Genomic DNA, 10,306 nt, shown 5'->3' on the forward strand with positions numbered 1-10,306 from the left:
AACTCCAAGAGCAATCAACCAAGGCCTCTATCAACCCAATTCCATCAAGAGCAAGGGCCCAAATGATCATCACTCAAAGGCACAAGAAATAGATAAAATAGGAATTTCATTTAATTGTAATTTGTTTTTAATTTCATTTTCATTTTCATATTTGTGAGGAGGCTGGCTCCACGAGGGAGCATTAGGATTTGAGAGCTCTCTCTTAGTTTTCAATTTCGTTTTAAATCTTGGGTTGAGAATTGAAGAAATTCTGTTTCAATCTCACCTTGAGAATTCTCTCTGTTTACTTGTCAGCATAATTTCAGTGAATTGTGATTTGAATCAAAACTCTCTTTACTGCTTTCTTCTCTATTTTCTTCTGCAGCCATAAGCAAGCCAATTGGGTATATTTTCATGTTTCCCTTGATTGAACCAACCATATATGAATTCATGCCATTTCATGAGGTTTTATGCTATATTTGTTACATATTATGAAAGATTGAATATCTCATGATTTTGAGCATAGCTTTGATGAGTTTGGTTGATTAATGATAGGTGAAGAAAGCTTGGAGAAAGGTTGAAGCAAAGAAGGAATGGCTAGGAGTGAAGAGAGAACAATGGAATAAATGAAATTGAACCACGTTAGCCCCAACGTTAGCCCCCTAACTTGGAGGCTAACGTTGGAGCTTGAGAGATTCTCCCTGGGCTCCCCACGTTTGAGCCAATGTTAGCCCCCTAACTTGGAGGCTAACGTTGGCAAGAGAATTTTCCTCCCTGGCCATCCAACGTTTGCGCCAACGTTAGCCCCCTAACTTGGAGGCTAACGTTGGCACATGAAGACATAAGGGAGAAGGGCTAACGTTGGCACATGAATTACAATGGGGAAGGAGCTAACGTTTGCGCCAACGTTAGCCCCCTAACTTGGAGGCTAACGTTGGCGCCACACACCACAAGGCATACAAGGGGTATACTTCCAACAAGAATAACTTGAGCTACAGAGCTCCAAATGAGGTGATTCAAGAAGCATTGGAAAGTAGGAATCAAGAGCTTTCCAAGCATATATGGCACTGCATGGTGAATACTAAAATTGAGGGAGAAAACTGCCCCGCAATGTGCATAAACGAACATGGTGGCAACCTGCAGTGAGGCCAACTGACCTCTGCACCTTCAAAGGAGTATAACTCGAGCTGTAGAGCTCCAAATAATGTGCTCTCAACGGCATTTTCATGCAATTTACATTTCTTGCTCTTTAAGTTTCAATGCAATTTACTTTCTGCACTTTAATTTTCCTTGTCATTTACATTCTGTTGGCCACTCAAATCACTCAAATCACTCAATGTTAGCTTGACTAAACTAATCACCCACTAAAATTGCTTGATCCATCAATCCCTGTGGGATCGACCTCACTCCCGTGAGTTATTATTACTTGATGCGACCCGGTGCACTTGCCGGTTAGTTTTGGGTGTTTTGGGGGAAATTTATTTTTCACCAAAATACTCATCACCTTTCACCAAACATTCACCCTATGTTCTCGCTAATCTATAAATAAGCAACTGTCATAAGGGAATGCTAAATCTAATTCATCTTCCTCATGCTTCCCAACTTTCTAACTCTCCAACGAATCAGAAACATAAACAAAATCATCACCAGTTATTCTGTCTCAGCAATTCTATATCAATACATCATATCCTCACCTGGAGCAAGTGAATTCACTTCACTGCGTCTATCCAGGGAGCTCAAATTATCTTATTCAATAATCATCATCATTATTCAATCACATCATCAATTCATCTCATCAAGAACAACCCTCAGCGTCCACCGACACCAGCATGAGGGACCTCTCAGTTGTACAAACACAAGTAATATAGGCAAGTAATACACAATTAAAGTACTAGTTGAACAAGTAGTACATAATCAGGTAACATAGCATATATGGTATAGCAATCCAAAACAAATAGGCAAACCCAAACAATTCAAACATATGCAAATGATGAATGCCTGCCCTATGGCTGATGATATCATCTGTCGGTTATATAGCCAACCCGACATGTCCTGGTAGCTAACCATTGGACTGTCCCTCTGTCGTGCATCCCCAACTCAAGTTATTCTCAATCATAATCATGATCATGATCATAATCATAATCATACAACACCCACACTGGTGTTTATCCACGGGGGCGAGCTCATCCGGAACTTTCACAATGTCTGCCCACACTTACAACATAGGGTCAGCAGAGTATCAAGTCTCAACCTGGAGCACGTGGTGGCTAGTCACTTCTTTCATCCAAGGAAACTCGTATCTCAGATAATCATTCATCATGACCATATCGTCATTTATACATCACATGATTACACATTTATACATCACTCGTCATAACCCGGGGCAAGTGGGGCAGAACCACAATCCTTGCGTCCACCCGGAGAGCCTCTATACTAACCAACCTGGAGCAAGTGGGGCGCAATCACAACCCTTGCATCTACCCAGGAGGTACGTTCTCATATGCCCATGAGGAACCAAGGAGGGGATCCTAACCTCCCAGCATCTCGCTGGGGGCGATTTTACAATACCAGGAGGAACAAGGAAGGGGATCCTCATGTTCCTTCATCTCTCTAGGGTCGCACTTCTGAGAAAGAGAGCTCAAGATAAAACAATCATTCAAAGCCATATTTTCATTTCCAGCCGTAAATCATTATCAAATATAGCCATTTGGCTCACGGCATACACCGCATTTCCATCATCACCCTCAGCAACTCATACAATCATCATTAATCATAACTCATCATCAATTTTCCTCTTACTTCTTCCACAAGGTACCACATCTCCTAGCCTATGCCTATCGCTAGGCATACTATAAGTATTTAGGACATAAAGGGTGAGAATGGAGACTTGGAAGTCTGAAATTTGGCTTTAAAAACTCAAAATCAGCTTTGGAGTGAATACAGGGTTGCTCATGCGCGTCGCCAACGCGCACGCGTGGAAAGCAGAAAATTTACAGTGACGCGTACGCGTCGCCCACAGTTACGCGTGGATGGGAGAAAAGTAAAGTGACTCCTGCGCATCAGCCACGCGTACGCGTGGGTCCATTTTGTGCCCCTCGCACAAAACCAGCACAATACCCGCACAACTCTCGGAAACTTTGGCTGGGCACTTGAATCAGTATATCGACGCGTATGCGTCGGCCAGGCACATGCGTGGGGGAGTGAAAATTTGAAAGTGATGTGTGCGCGTCAGCCACGCGTACGCGTGGGAGTACGATCTGCCAAAAATTTTACTAAGTTAAAAAGCTGCAGAATTTTATTTTTAAACCTCAAACTTCCACCACACATAACTTCTTGTACAAAATTTCTTTTTCAACCATTTCTGAACCGTTGGAAATATTTTTGAATAAACTTTCATAAAAATCTATTTTTGAAGAATATCAAACTCTGTGGACCGAGTTACGGACCGCCAAAGTTGGTCAAAAATTAGTTTTTACCCAAACATAGAAATCACCAATTTTTCCAATATTCACAAGCCAAATTCATTTCTATTCATCCAAATGACCACAACCCAACCACATTCACATAATTACACTCAACCAAAATCAAACATATCTCATCTACACAATTTCACCCAAAACTATCAAATTTCACACCTCAATTCCTCAAACCTTATTATTCAATAACCAAACCAATTATTCACATATTCAATATCTAAAATCCATCAAATCTCTTATATCATCACATAATGCACACATCAACTTACCTTCCTTACCTCTTTCCGGCCTCCAGCCCAAAAGCATATTCCACAAACCAATACTCATTACCCAATTCATCAAATTCTCAGCACACTAAACATACAATTCATACAATTCTCAACCCAATTATCAATTTACATTACATATCAACTATGCATATTAGTACCAACTATTTACACAATCCAAACTTAATCATAGGGCCATCTAGCCTAGGAATTCTCATCACACCACACGGTACTTAAATGAAACTTAAACTGTACCTCTTGTAGCCAAAATAATTGAGCTTCGACTTGAGAGTCTCCACCAACCCTTAGCTCCAAGCCTCACCAAGGCCCTACAAGCAATATCAATCTTCCAATTCTGCACCAAAATCACCCAATACACTAACATAACCAATTTCACATATATACATTAACCTAGAGTTTATGAAATTAATAAATCACAAGTGTTAGAATAGAATACTCACCACAAAACTTAAATAGAATTGTAGAGGATGAGAAGAGTGACGCGTGACCTAAAACGGCTTGTCAATTGGAGTTCCGTAGCAAAAGTTATGGACATTTGAAGGTGGAGTTAGGATTAGGTTTTCTCCTCTTTTTCCTCTTCTCCAAAGCTGCGCCCCTACCCTCTTCCTTTAGGGTAAATGAGCTGAAATGCTCATGACTAATGTTTATATATATTGGGTCTTGGCCCACTTGGGCCCGGTTCACTTATTTTAGTCTGTTGGCCCAATTTTAGGCCAAAACCTTTAAGATTAGAGTTTTAAATCGCATTTTAAATATTTCTATCTTCCCTAATTATAACTCATAATTTCTTGGCCTTATTCACTTATAATTAATTTTCTCAGCTGCAGTACCAGACAGATCTCAGCCGGTACTGCTGGTCAAAATTTCAGTGCGTATTTTTACGTAGAAAACTATATTTTCCGACTGAGAAAAATTCACTGAATCCAAATATCATATTTAAATTATCAAATTTTGATTGCTAAATTTTCTAACCATATTCGCTCCTATTTAATTAATTTCGGTTTGACCAGATTTTACACTACATAATTTCTCTTTTTTGTGATTAATTTATTCTTTTTATGAGTATTTTGAATATGCAAAATATATATATATTGGAGAAGAATATATTTTGGAATTAAACTTTTAGTTTACGAAAATACTTTTAGATCAAGAAAGTGTTCAGAATTATTCAAAAAAAAATCTAATTATATTACGGTATCTTTTATGTAAATTTAAAAACAAAATATTTTCTATTTTCATTTATTAAAATATTTTGTTATTAAATATTATATATAGTCTAAGATAGAAAATATTTATTTTTCTAGTAATGCAAATATTTTAAAGAAAATACGATAAATTTATACTTTTTAATTTTAAAATTGGACTAACAATAATATTTTTTAATGTTATTAGGATTTGGTATGTTTTACTGTGAAATAGAGTTGGATAATTAGATTTAAGGTTTTACAAATCTAAATTTTAGATTTATAGTTTTAATTTTTTTAAATATACAAATTTGATCCTTAAATTATGTTCTACTAAATTTTAACACTAATTAAACTTTTCTATTTATGTTATACGAAATTTTAAAATTTGCGAATTAGATTTATTAATTAAATAAAAAAATAACAACCATAATAAAAAAAGACATCAGATTATCATTACAGAATAAGAAACTGTTCACGTGTGTCACTCAACTTGTTTGAAATATAATATTTCAATTTCTACCACCATTGAGATATATATTAAATAATACATGTGCTCGAGATTTGGTGAATAAAAATATTGTGCATATCAATTACGGAATGTCTAAAAAAATTTGCAGCAAATTTTTTTTTCAATTTGGAATGGATGAAAATATCCAATCTACCCAACTTAAACTATTTCATTATAATATATAATGAGTCAATTTGTCCATGACTTATGTGAATTATGTCAAGCCATTTTTTTTCAAACAGTTTTTTACAGTGAAATTTTATGTTTATGATTTGTTCAAAAGATAAATAATTAGAAAAAAAATATTTAATAAAATAAAGTAAAATTTTATTATTGAGTTTTGATTGCTTAATTGATATGAAAAAAATAAATTAGAAAAGACTTGAAGTTATTTTATGGTAAAATATTGATATATAAGTAAAAGAATTTGCATGTTTCAACTTTCAAGTAATCTTTAAAATAAATTCAAATTCTATTTAGATGATTTATTTGATCAAATCAAACTTTATAATTTAATTATCAAATAATAATTAAATAATAATTCAACAAATATTAAAATACTTATTAGTATATGATGAACTTATAAATTTTAACACTAAACAGATACTAATTTAACAAATAATAAGTATTGCTATTTAACACTAATTTAACACTAAATTAGTAATTATTTCTATTTAACACTAAATTTAACACTAAATTATTGCTATTTAAATTAGTAATTATTTAAAATTAGTTAAATTAGTAATTATTTAACACTAACCAGATACTAATTTAACAAATAATAAGTATTGCTATTTAACACTAAATTTATCACTAAATTATTGCTATTTAAATTAGTAATTATTTAACACTAAACAGATACTAATTTAACAAATAAGCAATTAATGATACCAATTAAGATTGTTATTTAACAATAATTTTCAAAGACATAATAACATGAGGTAATTATCATAATAATTTCACGCCAAAAAAAAATTTAGTACTATTTTGTATTTTCTTATTAAAATATCCTATTAAGCAATGTTATTTCATTTGATTTATACTGATTTATTACAAGAACAGAAATTGTTTATTATTCTAGGATATGACTTTAGTTATTTCACTTATTTCTTGCCAAAGAAAATTGATATTTATAAAATTAAATTGTTGTTTATTTTTGCATATTTAATGTATAAGGTAACTATTAATTCTATAAAAAAATTTAGTTATCTAAAATTAAATTTAGATTAATATCTCAAATAGATATAAATTTATGTTGAAAATAATATTTGATATTTGACATATCATTTTCTATCAAGCGAGTATTTTCTATTTTATGCTCCTCATTTTTTAAGCCAATCAGCATTATGTTTGACTATTTTATTTATGAAAAGCTTTTTGTTTATTAATTGATATCGAATACCTACTTTTATTTTATAAAAAATAATAGAAGACTAAGTGGCTAACTGTCCAAAGTGGTAAAAAAATTTTCGTGCTGGAACAAAAAGGGAGGTAATTCTAAATTGAAAAAAGTGATTGGTTGGTTGGAAGTGAATGGTTTGAATGGAGTCATGAACAGAATAAGAGAGATTGTGGTTTTAGGGGAGGTTGGTATTAGGTAATATATTAGTTCAATACATGTAATTAGCATCTGTATATACTAGTAGTTCATTAGATGAGTGATAAACTACTATTTTATGGTTTATCTTGTGCTAATTTAAGTTGTTTTTATCAACTCTCTACTCACTTATTCATATAATTCGCATGTTTTACACTTTCCTTCCTAATTATGTGCTATGATTGAAAACATGCTTCTTTGGCCTTAAATTACTAATTTTAATCCTCTTTTATTACCATTCGATACCTTGATATGTGTGTTAAGTGATTTCAGGGTTTATAGTGCAGGAATGGCTTAGAGGATGGAAAGGAAGCATGCAAAAGTGGAAGGAATACAAGAAGTTGAAGGAATTGCTAAGCTGTCCAGCCTGACCTCTTCGTACTTAACTGACCATAACTTGAGCTACAAAGATCCAAATGAAGTGTTTCCAGTTGCGTTAGAAAGCTTACATCCGGAACTTTGAAATGATATATAATTTGTCATAGCTACCATGCTGTTAGGTGATGCGCACGCATGGATCACGCGTACACGTGACCTGGTGAAAGTTCAATCCACGCGTACGCGTGGATGACACGTATGCGTGACAAAGCCACGTGCTGGACGTATCAGAAATCACTGGGGGCGATTTATGGGCTGTTTTTGACCCAGTTTTCGGCCCAGAAACGCAGACTAAAACCGGGGGACAAGCAGAGACTCAACACACTTCTCATTATTCACAATTTTAGGTTTTAGATGTAGTTTCTAGAGAGAGAGCCTCTCCTCTCTCTAGGTTTTAGGATTTCTCTTAGTTTTAGGTTTATTCCTTCTCAATTCTAGGTTCAATGTTCCTTTAATTTAGTTTCTCTTCTACTTTTATTTATTCTATCATTCTAGTTTATTTATTTTCCCAATTTGGTTTATGAACTCTTCAGGTTAGAATTGATTTTATATTTAATGCAATTTGAGGTATTTTAGATTTATGATTTTAATTTAGCTTTTTACAATCTTAGCTTGAATTGATTAATTGGAGACGCTTGAGTTATCAAACTCCTTTGTTGACTGATAATTGGAATTTGCTGGTTGATTTGGATCCCTCTAAGCTAGTCTTCTCTTAGGAGTTGACTAGGACTTGAGGAATCAAATTGATTCATCCACTTGACTTTCCTTCATAGTTAGAGATTAACTAAGTGGGAGCAACGAACAATTCTTATCACAATTGATAAGGATAACTAGGATAGGACGTCCAGTTCTCATACCTTGCCAAGAGTTTTCTTAATTATTAATTTACTTTCTTGCAATTTACTTTTCTTGTTCCTTATTCAAAAACCCCAAAAAGATAATCTTCCATAACCAATAATAAATACACCTCCCTGTAATTCCTTGAGAGACGACCCGATGTTTAAATACTTTGGTTTATTTTTATTAGGTTTGCTTTAGTGACAAACAAGTTTTTGTACGAAAGGATTCTTTGTTGGTTTAGAAACTATACTAGCAACGAGAGTTTATTGTGAAGTTCTTTACTAGCAAAAAATTCGATCGTCAAAATGGCGCCGTTGCCAGGGAATTGCAAACGTGTGCCTTATTATTGGTTATTGTAAATAATTTTGCTTTTCGTTTCTCTGTTAGTGTTTTTAGTTTTAAGAGTTTATTTTCATTAATTTTTATTTCTCTTACTACTATGAATTCTCACCCCTTTCGCTATGAATTTGGTTCCAATTATGTTGCAGGGAATGGACGCTATAATGAGAACATGCATCAAGGTCAGAATAATCAAAGACGGGAGGAGCCACGAGGATTTGATCAACCCTTTCGGCAACAACCTCCTCCAATGTTCCATGGACAACGACCGTTCTACAATGCATCTCCAGATAATGGTTATGGTGGACCCTTTCGTGACAACCAACCTCCACCAAATTACCAGGGTCAAGAGCCATTCCAAGAGACATACCCGGACCATGGTTATGAGCCACACTATACCTATGAGCCCCCTCCTCAACATAATTTTGAACCACTATACTCACAAGCCCCCTTACCACCAAACACCCCCATATGACCCTAATCCTTATCCACCATATGAACCATACATAGAACCACCCCAATTCCAAAATAATTGCCCCCCTTCATTCCCCAATGACGAGTTGCTTCACTCTGTTAAGACCATGAAAAGCACACTTACCGATCTGACCTCCGCTATACAAGCCCTCATCTCCCAGATTGGATCATCGAATACCTCCAATATTCAATCCTCAAGCTTTACTGCACCACCATTCCACGTGCAAGAATACCCATATCCATCAATCCAAGAGCAACACGACCCCAATTATGCTAGTGACATGGAACAAGAGAGAATGGATCGTCTTAGGAACGAAATGGATCTCATACTTCACAAGAAGCTAGAGGAGGCCCTAAAGGTAAAGGTAGTAGAGACCCTTGAGAAAAGTTATTATGAAGGGGAAGACATCAAGGAGGAGTCTGATTTTGTACTAGAGCAAGTAGAGAAAGCCGAAATTATAGAAGAAAAGGAAGTGCTTGAAGACTTGGGAGATGCAGAACCTCCATGGGAAAGTCCAGTCATAGAGCCTCCTTCCAAGGTATTTGATGTTGATATTGAGGAGGGTGTACAACCTCCGAAACATATCATGGTTGAAGACTTTGCAGAGGTTGATCAAGAGATGGAGATTAAAGAAGAAGAAGCACAACCTTCCATGCCCTTGGTAAGTAGTGATGAAGAGATTGAACTGGAAGAAAGCTACCAAGAGGAAGAGGTTGAAATGGAAAAAGCTTGCAAAAAGGTGGAAGTTGTCAAGGAAGAGCTCAAGGGAATGGAGCTGGAAATTGTAACACCCTACCATACAGAGTCTTATGCTTAAGTCATAATTCAGAGATGGCAAGGTATTACGACCTCTAAAACAAAAAAGGCAATCCTAGGACTTCCTCCAGATAATATTAAAGCTTATAAACAAGCTAAACCGTAAGTGGCAACTGACTAAAGATTCTTCAGTCTAACTAATACTTCCCTTTCCAATTCCTTCGGACCTCCCAACCACCAGCAGGAGTATAATATAGCAAACACAGTTATATCAGACAAGAGATTTACAAATAGGAACAGATAAGGCATTTAGGCAATTAGCAAGTAATATGCAGTCAAATAGGCAATCTCAAACAATTCATGTAGTATGCTTATGATGCATGCCTGTCCCTAGTGGCTGATGATATCATCTGTCGGTTATAGAGCCAACCCGACAAGTCCTGGTAGCTAACCATTGGACTGTCCCTCTGTCGTGCATCCCCAA

The sequence above is a fragment of the Arachis ipaensis genome, chromosome B06, assembly GCF_000816755.2.
Source record: "Arachis ipaensis cultivar K30076 chromosome B06, Araip1.1, whole genome shotgun sequence".
NCBI classification, from domain to species: Eukaryota; Viridiplantae; Streptophyta; class Magnoliopsida; order Fabales; family Fabaceae; genus Arachis; species Arachis ipaensis.